The sequence below is a fragment of the Neovison vison genome, chromosome 1 (genome assembly GCF_020171115.1).
Source record: "Neovison vison isolate M4711 chromosome 1, ASM_NN_V1, whole genome shotgun sequence".
NCBI classification, from domain to species: Eukaryota; Metazoa; Chordata; class Mammalia; order Carnivora; family Mustelidae; genus Neogale; species Neogale vison.
Genome location: NC_058091.1, coordinates 49,524,897 through 49,537,082, shown reverse-complemented (window position 1 = coordinate 49,537,082; position 12,186 = coordinate 49,524,897). Strand labels below are relative to the sequence as shown.

General features: G+C 38.6%; 1 protein-coding gene across 3 annotated transcripts in view; it reads right to left on the bottom strand.

Moving 5' to 3' along the window:
• LCA5 (lebercilin LCA5) overlaps positions 1–12,186 on the bottom strand; it is a 127,945-nt gene that overhangs the window by 56,462 nt on the left and 59,297 nt on the right. The window contains exon 1 of one of the 3 annotated variants that reach the window (XM_044246816.1): positions 2,358–2,912. The exons of 1 other annotated variant lie outside the window; for it this stretch is intronic. The gene's annotated coding sequence lies outside the window, so the exon portion shown is untranslated. Of the gene's footprint in view, positions 1–2,357; positions 2,913–12,186 lie in introns of those variants that run through there. One more of the 3 variants, XM_044246825.1, reaches the window with a different exon arrangement.

Genomic DNA, 12,186 nt, shown 5'->3' with positions numbered 1-12,186 from the left:
ACCGCAAAAAGTATGCAATTGTGCTATTCAAACAGTGGCTACTGAAAACGTGAAATGTACCTAGTGAGAAATGAGATATGCTGTTAAGTGTAAAATACACATGGGATTTTGAAAACTCAGTACATAAAAAAAAATAATAATAATAAACTATCTACTTGAATATATTTTTAAATATTCATCACGTTAGGGGTGCCTGGGTGGCTCAGTAGGCTGGGCCTCTGCCTTCAGCTTGGATCATGATCTTGGGGTCGTGGGATCGAGCCCCGCATTGGGCTCTCTGCTCGGCGGGGAGCCTGCTTCCCCCTCTCTCTCTGCCTGCCTCTCTGCCTACTTGTGATCTCTGTCAAGTGAATAAATAAAATCTTTAAAAAATAATAATAAAAATAAATATTCATTACGTTAAAATATTATTTTGGATGTACTGGTTTAAATAAGATATACTATTAAAATTAATTTCACCTGTTTGTATTTTCCTGTGCCTACTGAAAAAATGTTTTAAATTATGTATATGATTCACATTATATTTCTTTTAGACAATGCTGGTTTAGAATGACTGCACTGGCTGGAGGGCAGTGATTAAAGTAATAAAGGAGACTGGATCAAGTGGAAGAGACTGTTACAAGAAGGATCCTTATATCATACAAAGAAGTTGGTTAGAAAAAAAGGATCTTCAGTAGGATTAAAATGATCAGATCCACATTTACAAAGATCCTTCTCCAGCCCAAGAACTGGAGGCCCAATAAGGCTGAAGGCAGAAAAACAGCTGGTCTTGAAATCAGGTGCCAAGTGATAGAGCTTTGAACTAACAGAGGGTAACTAGAGATGTAGAGTACAGAATTAAGAAATGTTTATCAAATAAAACAAACTGAACTTGATGACAGATTATATGTGGACTATGAGAACAGAGAATTCAAAATTCTTCCAAATTCAGAAAATGAATTTCAAAGTTTTGGTCTTAAAAAATTGGGTAAATATGGTACCATTCAATAGGACATGTCTGGTGGAGAAAGGTGATGGTTTCATATTAGATACATCGAGTTTAGGATGCCTGTAAGAAATCTATGTGGAAACGTGAAAAATTAGCTATATAAATTCAGAACTAATTCAAGAGTTCCAGGACAGAGACAAAAACTGATTGTGCATTAATAAAATATAGATGGTGGAAGCCAAGATGACCTGAAGCCTGAAGATGAACTCAGCCAAAAAAAGAACAGAGTGAAGAGAAGGCAGAAGACTAAATTATGAGGAAACGCAATACTGGTGAGCAGAGAAGGAGGAGCATCCACAAAGAAGCAAAGAAGATCAGTAACTACAGGCAGAAGAACCAGGTGAAAGAGCAGAATCTTCTTTGGGGGTGGGGGGTGGGGGTGGGGGGGTGGGGGGGAGTGGTGGGGTGGGGGGGGAGAGGTGGGCAGAGGGAGAGACAGAATCAAGCAGGCTCCATGCCCAGGCCAGAGCATGATGCAGGGCTTGATCTCCCCACCTGGAGATCATGACCTGAGCTGAAATCAGAAGCTTAACCAACTGAGCCACCCAGGCATCCCAAAAGTAGCATCTTCTAATGGACTTCTGTGTCTGCTATTCCATGAATGCTTAATAGGAAAGATGTGATGCTGACAAAAAAAAGAAAAATCTTTTCCAAAAATCACCAACTACTTTTTGATATTTAAAATGATTCTCTATTTGTATATATTTGTAATATAAAATTCAAATGTGGAACTGTAACTTGAAAACATATGAATTAAAATAACATAGTAATGTCCAGAACTGTACCCTTTTTTCAAAACTGCATGTAGACCCCTCCTGCCAAAAAAGATAAATACATAAAAATCATTTAAATGGTGACTTTTAATCTCAAAGATATTTTTAATCCAAGTTGATGGTAAAGGACCAGCATAAAAATGTTTGTGCCCAAGTGTACTTTCCTATGGAGAGGAGCCAAAACGTTCTTCAGACTTTCGGAGGAGGATCCAACAAGCAAAAGGATTAAGAAAATCTCCAGTAATTGCAGCCCATCGAACTGCTCACACAAACAAAATTTCAAGAACAAATCCACTTTAACAGAACCATCCAATTTTTTCTTCAGTTATCTCATTATAGGTAGGAACACCACAAGAAATTAATCCTCACAACAGTATCTACTATTCCCATTCCCCAAATGGAAAAATATATATATGTCCCTTGTTACTAGCCAACAATTTGTTACTAATTGATATTAGTAATTTGTCCAAAGTCACAAAGTGAATGAGAGGGGGTTTAAACTCAGGTGAACCTGGCCCATGGTCTTCACCACCGCGAAACACTGTATCCTTTTGGTCCTGCCCGCACAGAACACCAACCAGAGCACTACGACTCACCTGGCGCATTTTTTGCCAAACATCTTTCCTCTCATCCCAGCCTTGATGGACATGTAAAAATTTCACAGCCAGGAAAAATGGGCCTTTCCGCTTTAACCAAACTGTCTTTAATCTCCAGTTACCCAGAGATACCGAAAGTTTCACAGTCTCCTTCCCCTTCTTGGCTCTGTCCCTCCTTTGCCATCTTCAGTCTCCACAGTCCTCTAGGGTTTCCTAATAATTCCTAACCCTATCTCTAGATCCTCCTGCAACGAGCTCCCTTCCTCCTTTTCTCGATTCCAACAAATAATCTAAACTTCTATAACTTCGTCTCCTCCTAACTTCCCAATCCCCCACCTGTAGCCAACCTCCCCTCCTCCTTGTCCTTTCCCGGCTGCCGGGCTCCTCACTTATTTGCTTAGGACTCTGCTCTCCCCGCGTTCCCAAACCCTCCCTATCCTTAATCCGCTCAACCTCCCCGCTTTAACAGCTCCACTCTCGTACCTCCATCCACGAATAGCCAGCCCCCCCACGCTCCAGTCCCAATCTCACTTCGCACCCCGAACTCCCCAGTCTCCACGCCCACGCCAAAAGCCCACCCCCAACCCGCCCCCCCCCTCCTCAGATTCGACGCGGCGTCCCGCCTCCTTGCCTTCTCTCCGCGGAACAAACTCCCCGTCTAGCCGCCCAAGAGTGGGTGCCGGGTTGCTGCGAAGATTGAGGGGCGGGAGCCAAGGTTGCCGGGGTGCGGGAAGTTTGAACACAGGGCCAGGCTAGGGGCGGGGACCGTAGTTCCCTGGCGGCGGCGACGCGCCGACTTCGGCACCAGGGTAACGGAGACGGAGGACCATACTGCACTGCGGCAAGACTGCAGCCAATGATTCCCGCCCCCAATCTCCCATTGGCCTCCGGCACGAGACGACCATTCCTATTGGGGTCAGTGGAACTGGAAGGCGGGACAATGAGTACGGGAGAAGGCAGCCATTGGTTGACCGCTTCAGTTGTAGCGGCAGCCCAGAGTGGGGAAGTGGTTCCCGCCCAAGCTCTGCGGGGGCGCCGGGCCTCCGTGGGCAGTTGCAGGGCGATACGCTACCGCACCGCTTCAAGGGCCTTGGATGGTTCGGGGAGCATGTGGGCGGAGGGGAAAGAGGGTTGGTGTAATAAGTTGTAGAAATTGGCAGATGCGTGATGGAAAACGTTGAAAACTGTTTTGAATCCTTCTTGGAAATCAATTGATTTTAAATTAGGAAGAAATTAATTATAAACAAATAGCTAGTTACTTCTCGGTCTTAGCACCGAGATTGCTTGTTTTCAGGAGTTGGTGGAGTTAGTGTACTAAGTAGGTCCTTCCTTGAGGTCCTGACCTTTGTAATTCACAAACGCGCAGCAAGTTTGGCTTGAAAGTGGGTTTTTTAAGGTTTTAGAAAGGGTTCGAGGCGGAATGACATTTGAGAGATTTGCACATTAAAAAAAAAAAAAAGTAAATGTCGTGGTGCATGTCAGTAACCTATTGAGAATTGCAGTATGGCATTTCCCTTTTAAAAAACTGACTGCGTTAAACGGCATTAATTGCGGGAGGCAGGGAAAGTAAAAAGAAAATGCTCTCTTCGGTGAAGGTTATTTTAAGCAATTCTAAAGGTTCTGATTACCCAGATGGCTTAACACCGCACCCCGCTTTTTTCGCCATTGGTAATTTCTTGAAAACTGGGCTTTACCTCCATTCTGCAGAGTATCTAAATCTTGAAGGCAAATGCATTGTAATCAATCCTCTCACCATGAATTATGGTAATTCTGTTTCTGGCCTGACCTCGTTTTCCCAATTTTGCCCTATTTCAAAGCTTTCATTTTATCCTGTCAATATCTTTCACTTCAAGTTACAGACTAACCCACCTAAACAATACTGTAATTAAATGCAATTTTCTGTATAGAAAATAGAAGATAGGATTCGTCTGTTAGTGAGAAATAGATGAGTAATACCTAAGTGCACTTAAGTAACATTTCATCAGTTTAAATCTGCTAATACTCTTCGTTAAAGTAGCTCACTGGTTATTACTGACTCCATTAGAGTTAATATTACGTAGTTTAATAAGCGCATTGGTGGAGTACTTTTAAAGGAAATAGCTATAAAGCGTGAAGAAACATGCTGTGTTTAGGTGAAAGAACAAACGTCTCCAAGGAGTCAAATGAAGGTTGCTAGCACTCAAGGACAGCTGAGAATGAAACTAACATTCATTCTGCACTAGCAATGTGCTAGGCAATGTAATCTCATTCCATCTTCATTGCTGATTCATTGTTATACCTGAAGAAACAGATTCAGAGAAATGAAAGAATCCACTAGGAAATACTAAAGTAGTAAGTGGTAGGGGCAAGAATCAAGCCTAGGTCAGCTAAATTCCAGGCTTCAAATTGAAGGCCTTTAATGTGTTTCACCTACAGGTTAATAGAGTTGCTAGAAAGCCAGAAGGTACTTAAAAGATTAGTCGTCTCCAAAAAATTATCTAATTGTATATAACACATTTTCCAGATGTTTACAATGTGCACTTTTATTCATTCTATCATATTTGGAGTAATAGTGACTATCAATTTATTTGACCTTGAATAAAGACCCAAAGGATTTCTAAATCTTCAGGACTAAAAACCAGCTTATTGAACTAATTCTTTAAAATGTATCCCAAAACATGAGATAATTTCTATTGTGCTTTTCAGAAAAATAGAAAGCCAACAAAAGTATATTTTTATATTATGACACTTGAAATTGTATTTAATAGGAATAAGCCTTCTTATTATTTTTAAAGATTATATTTATGAAAGGAATTATACTATATATATTATAATCAGTATAATTAGAGTTTTATTTTTAATATAAAATATATTTTTAAATATTTTTAATATATTTTCATATAACATTGTAATTTTATTTTTAGTATTTTGGCCTTACACAGTATTGCAATATCTCCAGATTAATCATTTTGCTAACTGAATGTTCTCTTTCTGCAAGATTTTGATTGCCTTGATTAATACCATGTGATGATAGATATCATTAATTAAACTCTTCCTAGAAGTGCTTACCAATGAAATTATTCCCATTTTCTATGTGAAGAAACTAAGAAGTTTGAGCAATAAATCAGAAGTTTCATAAAATTAATAGGTAGACTTCCTTCTGTAGACAATCCAGAAATTACAATGACTGCATTTTAAAAGGAGCATACTATAAAAAAATCATATCCCAGAAAGCACACCAGTATAATCATCCTTAGCTAAAGGTTGGTTGTGCCTGGGTGGCTCAGTTGGATGGGCAACTGCCTTTAGCTTATGTCATGATCCTGGAGTTCCAGGATCAAGTCCTACATAGGGTTCCCCGTTCAGTGGGGAATCTCTTCTCCCTCTGACCCTCCCCACTCTCATACTCTCTTTCTCTCAAATAAATAAATAAAATCGTTTTTAAAAATTAAATTAAAAAATAAAGTTTAGTTGTCCATTTAGCACCATTCTTGCCCCGGGGGTGGGGGGGAAGCATTATCACAATTTTACATATCTTACCTAGATAGGTGATAATAAAAAAATTGAGGGCCGGGAGACTCTGTCGATTAAGTGTCTGCCTTTGGCTCAGGTCAGGATCCCAGGGTCCTGGCATTGAGCCCCACATGGGGCTCCTCCCTCCCACTTGTGCTCTATCTTGCACTCTCTCACTATCTCTCGATCTCGAATAAATAAATGAAATCTTTAAAAAATAATAAAAGATGTTCTTAAAAAATAAAAAATTTAAAACTTTTAAATCAAACTTCCAGTGTCCATATTGCTAGAAAATTTTAAACTTATTAAGAAATTACAGGTTGGGGCTCCTGGGTGTGGTTCAGTTGGTTTAAGCGTCTATCTTCAGCTCAGGTCACCATTTCAGGGTCCTAGGATCCAGGGCCTAGTGGACTCCCTGCTTAGCAGGGAGTCTGCTTCTCCCTCTCCCTCTGCCCACCCTCCCCCCACCCTAGTTATGCTCATGGGTGTATGTGCATGTGCTCTCTCTCTCTCTAATAAGTAAAATCTTCTTAAAAAAAGAAATTACAGGTAAATAGATTGTCAGCATATAATACTAACTTTTAAACAGCATCTAATATGCTAGGTGTTCAAAAGAAATTGAATGGCTTAGGAAAACTTGAGCCAGGTGTAAATAATAGTGAAATTGGAGACACATAGGTGATTTGATCTTCCAGAAATAAATTTAGTCTAATTGATTATTATTATTTGCCCTTACAGTACAGAAGGCTGATACCCTTTGATTGTTGCTTTAAACAATAGGATAAATTGCTTTAAACAAAGGATAAATCTTTTTTGATTGCTATATGAAATTTACAAGTTTATCATTTTATTAGTGGAGAAAGAAAGAAAACCATTGAGATGTTTACTAGTATTTTTCTTCTTTCATAACTGGTGAATAAATCATTGATAGTTTCTCAATTTCATGGAATTTATTTGAACGTGAGGATGTTTTATTTTTGTTTAGCATAAAAAGAGTTAAGCCAAAAATTGGGTTAAGTTAGTTTTTAATACATGTTTTTGGGTTTCATTACTCCACAACTACATCTTTAAGTAAATTGACCTACAGACTAAGTGCTATCTCCAAAGCAGTAGAAATAGCACTGAAGGAAAACATAATTCTATTTGTATTCACATTGTTAGATTTGAAAGGGAGAATGTCAGTACAATTTTCTTAGTAGGCAATTGCCTGTTCTTAACTGAAAATAATCCATAGGAAATTCTGTTAATATCAGTGACTATATTTTTAATTTACAATAAGTATGCTAGATAATTTTAATTAATATTAAATTATTGCTAAGTAATAATGTGCTAGGTGATTTTTAATTTTAATTGACAGATATGTTAGGTGAATCAATATTTTTATTGAAAAAGTGTTTTTACTACTTCAGGATTCTAGCGTAAAACAGCCAGTTATTTCTCCAGTAAAGACAGGAAAATGGCAGAATCACAGTGGAAAACTAAGTTAAACACTTTCATCCATTCACTAAATACATATTGAGTACTTACTACACACTGTTAGAGAATACAGATAAGAAAAATAAAGTCCTTGTCTTCTAGCTGCTTACTGTCTAATGAACAAGAAAAATAAGTTTCTCGAATTGCAGTAACTGTGTAATAAGGGCTATTAGAAAGGTATGTTTAGGGTGTTAAGGGGACTTGGAAGAGTGACTCTTAGCTCAATTGGTGGCCCAGATATGCTTCCCAGAAAAACTAACTCTCGAATTGTAGCTTATGTTACATAAAAGCTAACTGGAGGTGGGAAGATTGATAAGATAGAAACAAACCAGTATACAGCATTAGGGGGCAGGACAAATCACTGAGGAAGACATGATGAGGAGCACTTAGAAAGGGAACGGCCCAAGATATGACCTGAGAGGGAGCAAAGACTAAATGTTTAAATGCCTTTTTAAGAAGCATATGTTTAATACCAAAAGCCCAGTAGTGACTAATGAGCTTTTGAACAGAGGACTGATACGATTTGATCTGCATTGGAGAAAGATTGTCTCAGTGGCCTCATGCGGGGTGAGTCCAGAAGCAGAAGGTCAGCTAAGGGCTTTAAAACTTCAGAAAGGGGTGAGTAATAAAGGCAAGAAATGAGGAGGCCTGCTTCAGCTAGTATCAATTGAGCACCTTCTATTCCTGGACCTGAGGTTAAAGTTTTATAACCTCCCTTTATCCTTGCTACAACCCATTTTAACCCTTGTTACAATTCTATGATACCATATTATTTTTATTATTTTGTTGTTGTTGTTGCAAGTGAAGCCATGGTTGGGGGGCGGGGGTGGCAGTTAAGAACTTGGCCCAAGGTTACAGTTAAATAGAGGAGTAGGGATTTAAACCCTTGTCTGACTCTGGGACCTGAGCTTTCATCCATCTTTTTTTCCAAACTGTGTTTGCAACTTATTTATGAATCATCAAATCAATTTATGCTTTATGATCACATTTTTTAAATGGATTTAGAGTGGAACAGAAAAATAGAGTATTTTTTGTACAGAAAGGATAAGTACCGTGAAGTTTTTGTTTCAGTTACTTTTATATACATGTAATACGTATTTTTTTACTATATCTCAAAGGTAAAAAAAAGTTTGAAAAAAATCACCATATTGCAATCATAATGAAGAGAGAAAGAAAATGGATATGTACTACCTGTGTTACCAGACTGATTGCATGTATGAGGGTGTAGAGGGAAGAAGGAAGCTAGGTTGAGCCCAGATTCCTGAGTAAGACACGTGGCACCCTTCACCAAGACAGTGAGTACAGAATGCAAGTGAGAGGTAAAGGACAGTAAGGAGTAATTTGTTTGAGATATCTACAGGACATCCAAGTAAGAATGCCAATGGTGTTTCTTACGTAGACAAGCATATCCTAGTAATTTTACTCCAAGGTAAAACAGGAGAAACAAAATCAGATATCCAAAAATACTTAATCAACAGTGTTGATTTATTAATATTATGAAATAGGAAAAAACCTAATTATCCATCAACATGAGATTAAATGTTTAAAATGTATATCCCTTTGTGTTCAACTAAATTGAATCATAATTTCAACTAATTGAATCATAACAGTAATTATGTTTTATAGTAGTTCAGTTTAAATATAATTTTCAAAATCCTTAGGAAACTTAAGAACTTGGATTGATAGTACATCAAGTTAATTAATGAATAATCTTTTGATACCTAAAACATTTGTAAGGCTGAATATTGAACAGTGATTACTACACATGATTTTAACTTTGGGGTTTTTCTTTTTTTTTTAATACACAATAAGTGATTATATCTTTAGGTCATGTTAAGGAATGTGTTTATTTTTTTCACTCATGTGGAATTTAAGAAACAAAACAAATGATCATAGGGGAAAAGAGGCAAACCAAGAAACAGACTCAGCTATAGAGAACAAAATGATGATTACCAGAGGGGAGGTGGATGGGGGATGGGTGAAATAGGTGATGAGCACTTAGGTGTTATATGGAACTGTTGAATCACTAAATTTTACTCCTGAAACTAATATTACACTGTATGTTAACTAACTGGAATTTAAATAAAAACTTTAAAAAAACAAAAATGTATATCCTTACAATGTAATGCTCGGTATCAAGAAAATTAACTGATCAACATGATAAATTTCCAAGGTATGTTAAGCAGAAGTCAACCACAAAAGAATATATTCTATATATTACCACCAATAATCAGCTCAAAAGCAGGCAGAGTTCATTTACACCGGTGAAAATCAGAACATTTGACTACGGGAACAGGGTAGCAATTGACTAGAAAAAAATGAGAGAGATTTTTTAGAGTGTTGTAAACAGGTTGTATCTTGACTGAGGTGGAGTTAAAAGAGTTGTTTCCTCTATCAAAATTCATCAAAATGTAAACTTACAATAGGTGTTTTTCACTGTATGTGTTATTTCAACTTTTTCAATGACTTCATTAAAAAATTACATTGACTTATATAAATAGAAAAATCTAGAAGGTGACCAATTTCCAAATATGGTTAAATCCATACATTCAATGTCATTAAAATTGTTTTCTCTTTTAAAAAATGATCTCTTTATCTTGCACATACTTCCCTATGTGTTTGTTTTATACCAGGTGGGCTGTAGGAAATGCTAGGTATTAACACCTAAGCTCCAGACTTACACTCTATTCACCTAACAACCCCATGGAGAAAAGAACACCTCTTTTCTGATTGGCCCAACAGAAATCCTGGTTCACTCTGACCTCATACCAGGACATGAACTAATTACTGCAGCCAAGGGGTTGCTTGCAGTAAGGGAAGTAGAAAGGGTATGATCAAGTCTCCTGAATTTTCATGTTCTTCCACAAGAGCTGAGAGAAATGTTTCCCCAAAGGAAAACTGGAATGTTGTTACTAGAAAAAAGAATACCAGACAAAACTTTAAAAAAGTCCCCAAAAGTGACAATGACAATTTTACTCAAATAGGTTTGTAAACCAGTCTGGCATACTTAATTTAAAGTTCATTTAAGAAAAACGTATGTAGGGGCGCCTGGGTGGCTCAGTGGGTTGGAGCCTCTGCCTTCAGCTCGGGTCATGGTCTCAGGGTCCTGGGATCAACCCCCGTGTCGGGCTCTCTGCTTGGTGGGGAGCCTGCTTCCCCCCTTCTCTCTGCCTGCCTCTCTGCCTACTTGTGATCTCTCTGTCAAATAAATAAATCTTAAAAAAAAAATTATGTAATTATGTAGGCTGTAAATATAGATAATAGCAACCATATATGGTTGTCTTTTGACCCCTTCTGATTTATAATACTTATATTGTCAAAAGACTTTCCCACAGTAATTTCTGGGACCTCCCAGAGAGTGTCTCACACCTACAAACACACCAACCTTCATTGGTAGTCCTTCCTAGGAAGGGCATCAGGACCACTGCTATATCATGCAACAGTCTATCCCATTTCTTTCCAGAAGCCAGCAGTTTCCGCTGGTGGCTGTCACTAGCTCTCTGAGTTGCCACCACCATGTCAGGGCCACAGTTGAATCGGAATTACACCAGAAGTATACCTATTTTTCTCAGATCCAAACCTACCTTTCTATATTCTGTTATGCAGTGCTGAGGACTCAACAAACTACATTTCCCGTAGACTCTTTGCTGGTTGGTTCAATGTTAGGTTCTGCTGATAGAACACATTAGGAAAAGGTGGCAAGGTGGGAGTTGGTGAGAGCAAAGTTCCTTTTTCATGTCCCTGCTTCTATCAGTGTGACTACGACACCAGCAGCTGGCTCTATTCTAACATGTCTTTTGCTGTTCCTAGGTCTACATACCTGGAACTGTCCCCTAGGGGTGTAGACATCAGCTCTGTAGGGCCTCTCCTCTGAGTACCTAGGCTCCAGTGACCCCCAACCCCAATTATTTTGTTCCCTTAACAAGTTAACTGCTTTCTGAAGTACAGATATCCAGGTTATCTCAGTGTTCCCTTTGTGATCTTTTAGCCTTTCACCACCTGTGTTCTAATTCCCTATATTAAATACCCTCTGTTCAAGCCTAGTGTGGTTTCTCTTTTCCTGACTGTACCCTGACTGATCCTGTGTTCTAGAACCAAGTTTTGGAGGTGAATGTGAAATGCCCCTTTCCTATGTATTATTCTCTATTAAATGGATCCCAGTAAAGTGTTACTTGTTATTACAGACTAAATGTTTGTGCTTTCCCCCTCAAAAAAACTTATATGTTGAAATCAGATCCCCAGTGAGATAGTATTAAGAGATGGGGCCTTTGAGAGGTAATGACACCATGAGGATGAAGCCCTCATGAATGGGATTAGTACCCTTAAAGAAGACACCAGAAAGCTAGCTCTCTGCTCTCTGCTCTCTGTCATGTAAGGGTGCAGCAGCCATCTGCAACCCAGGAGCTGGGTTCTCACCACACAAAAGATCTGCTAGCATCATGATCTTGGACTTCCCAGCCTCTAGAACTGTGAGGAATAAATTTCTGTTGTTCAATCCACCGAGGCTTCAGTATCATACTTTGTTAGAGCAGCCTGAACTAAGACATTTGTTATGCCCAGACATTTCATGTAAGTTAGTGAAACAGTGCTTTCATTTCGCATGCATTATGACACAAACCAGTAGGAAGGTGATCTGGTATATCTTTGAATAAGTCACTGTGCTATATAGTCGGACACTACCTTCTTTGATAACTCTTGATCAAGATAACCATGCTTGACTCTTCCTCTTAGAAAAGTTCTTTTTTTGGGGAGGATTCTAAGGCCTATCACTCAAACTGAGATTCTCACTGCATGTAAGTAGCATCTACAATCTATATGGCTCTGCACTGAGGCTAATGAGTAGATGGGCTCAGTACATACA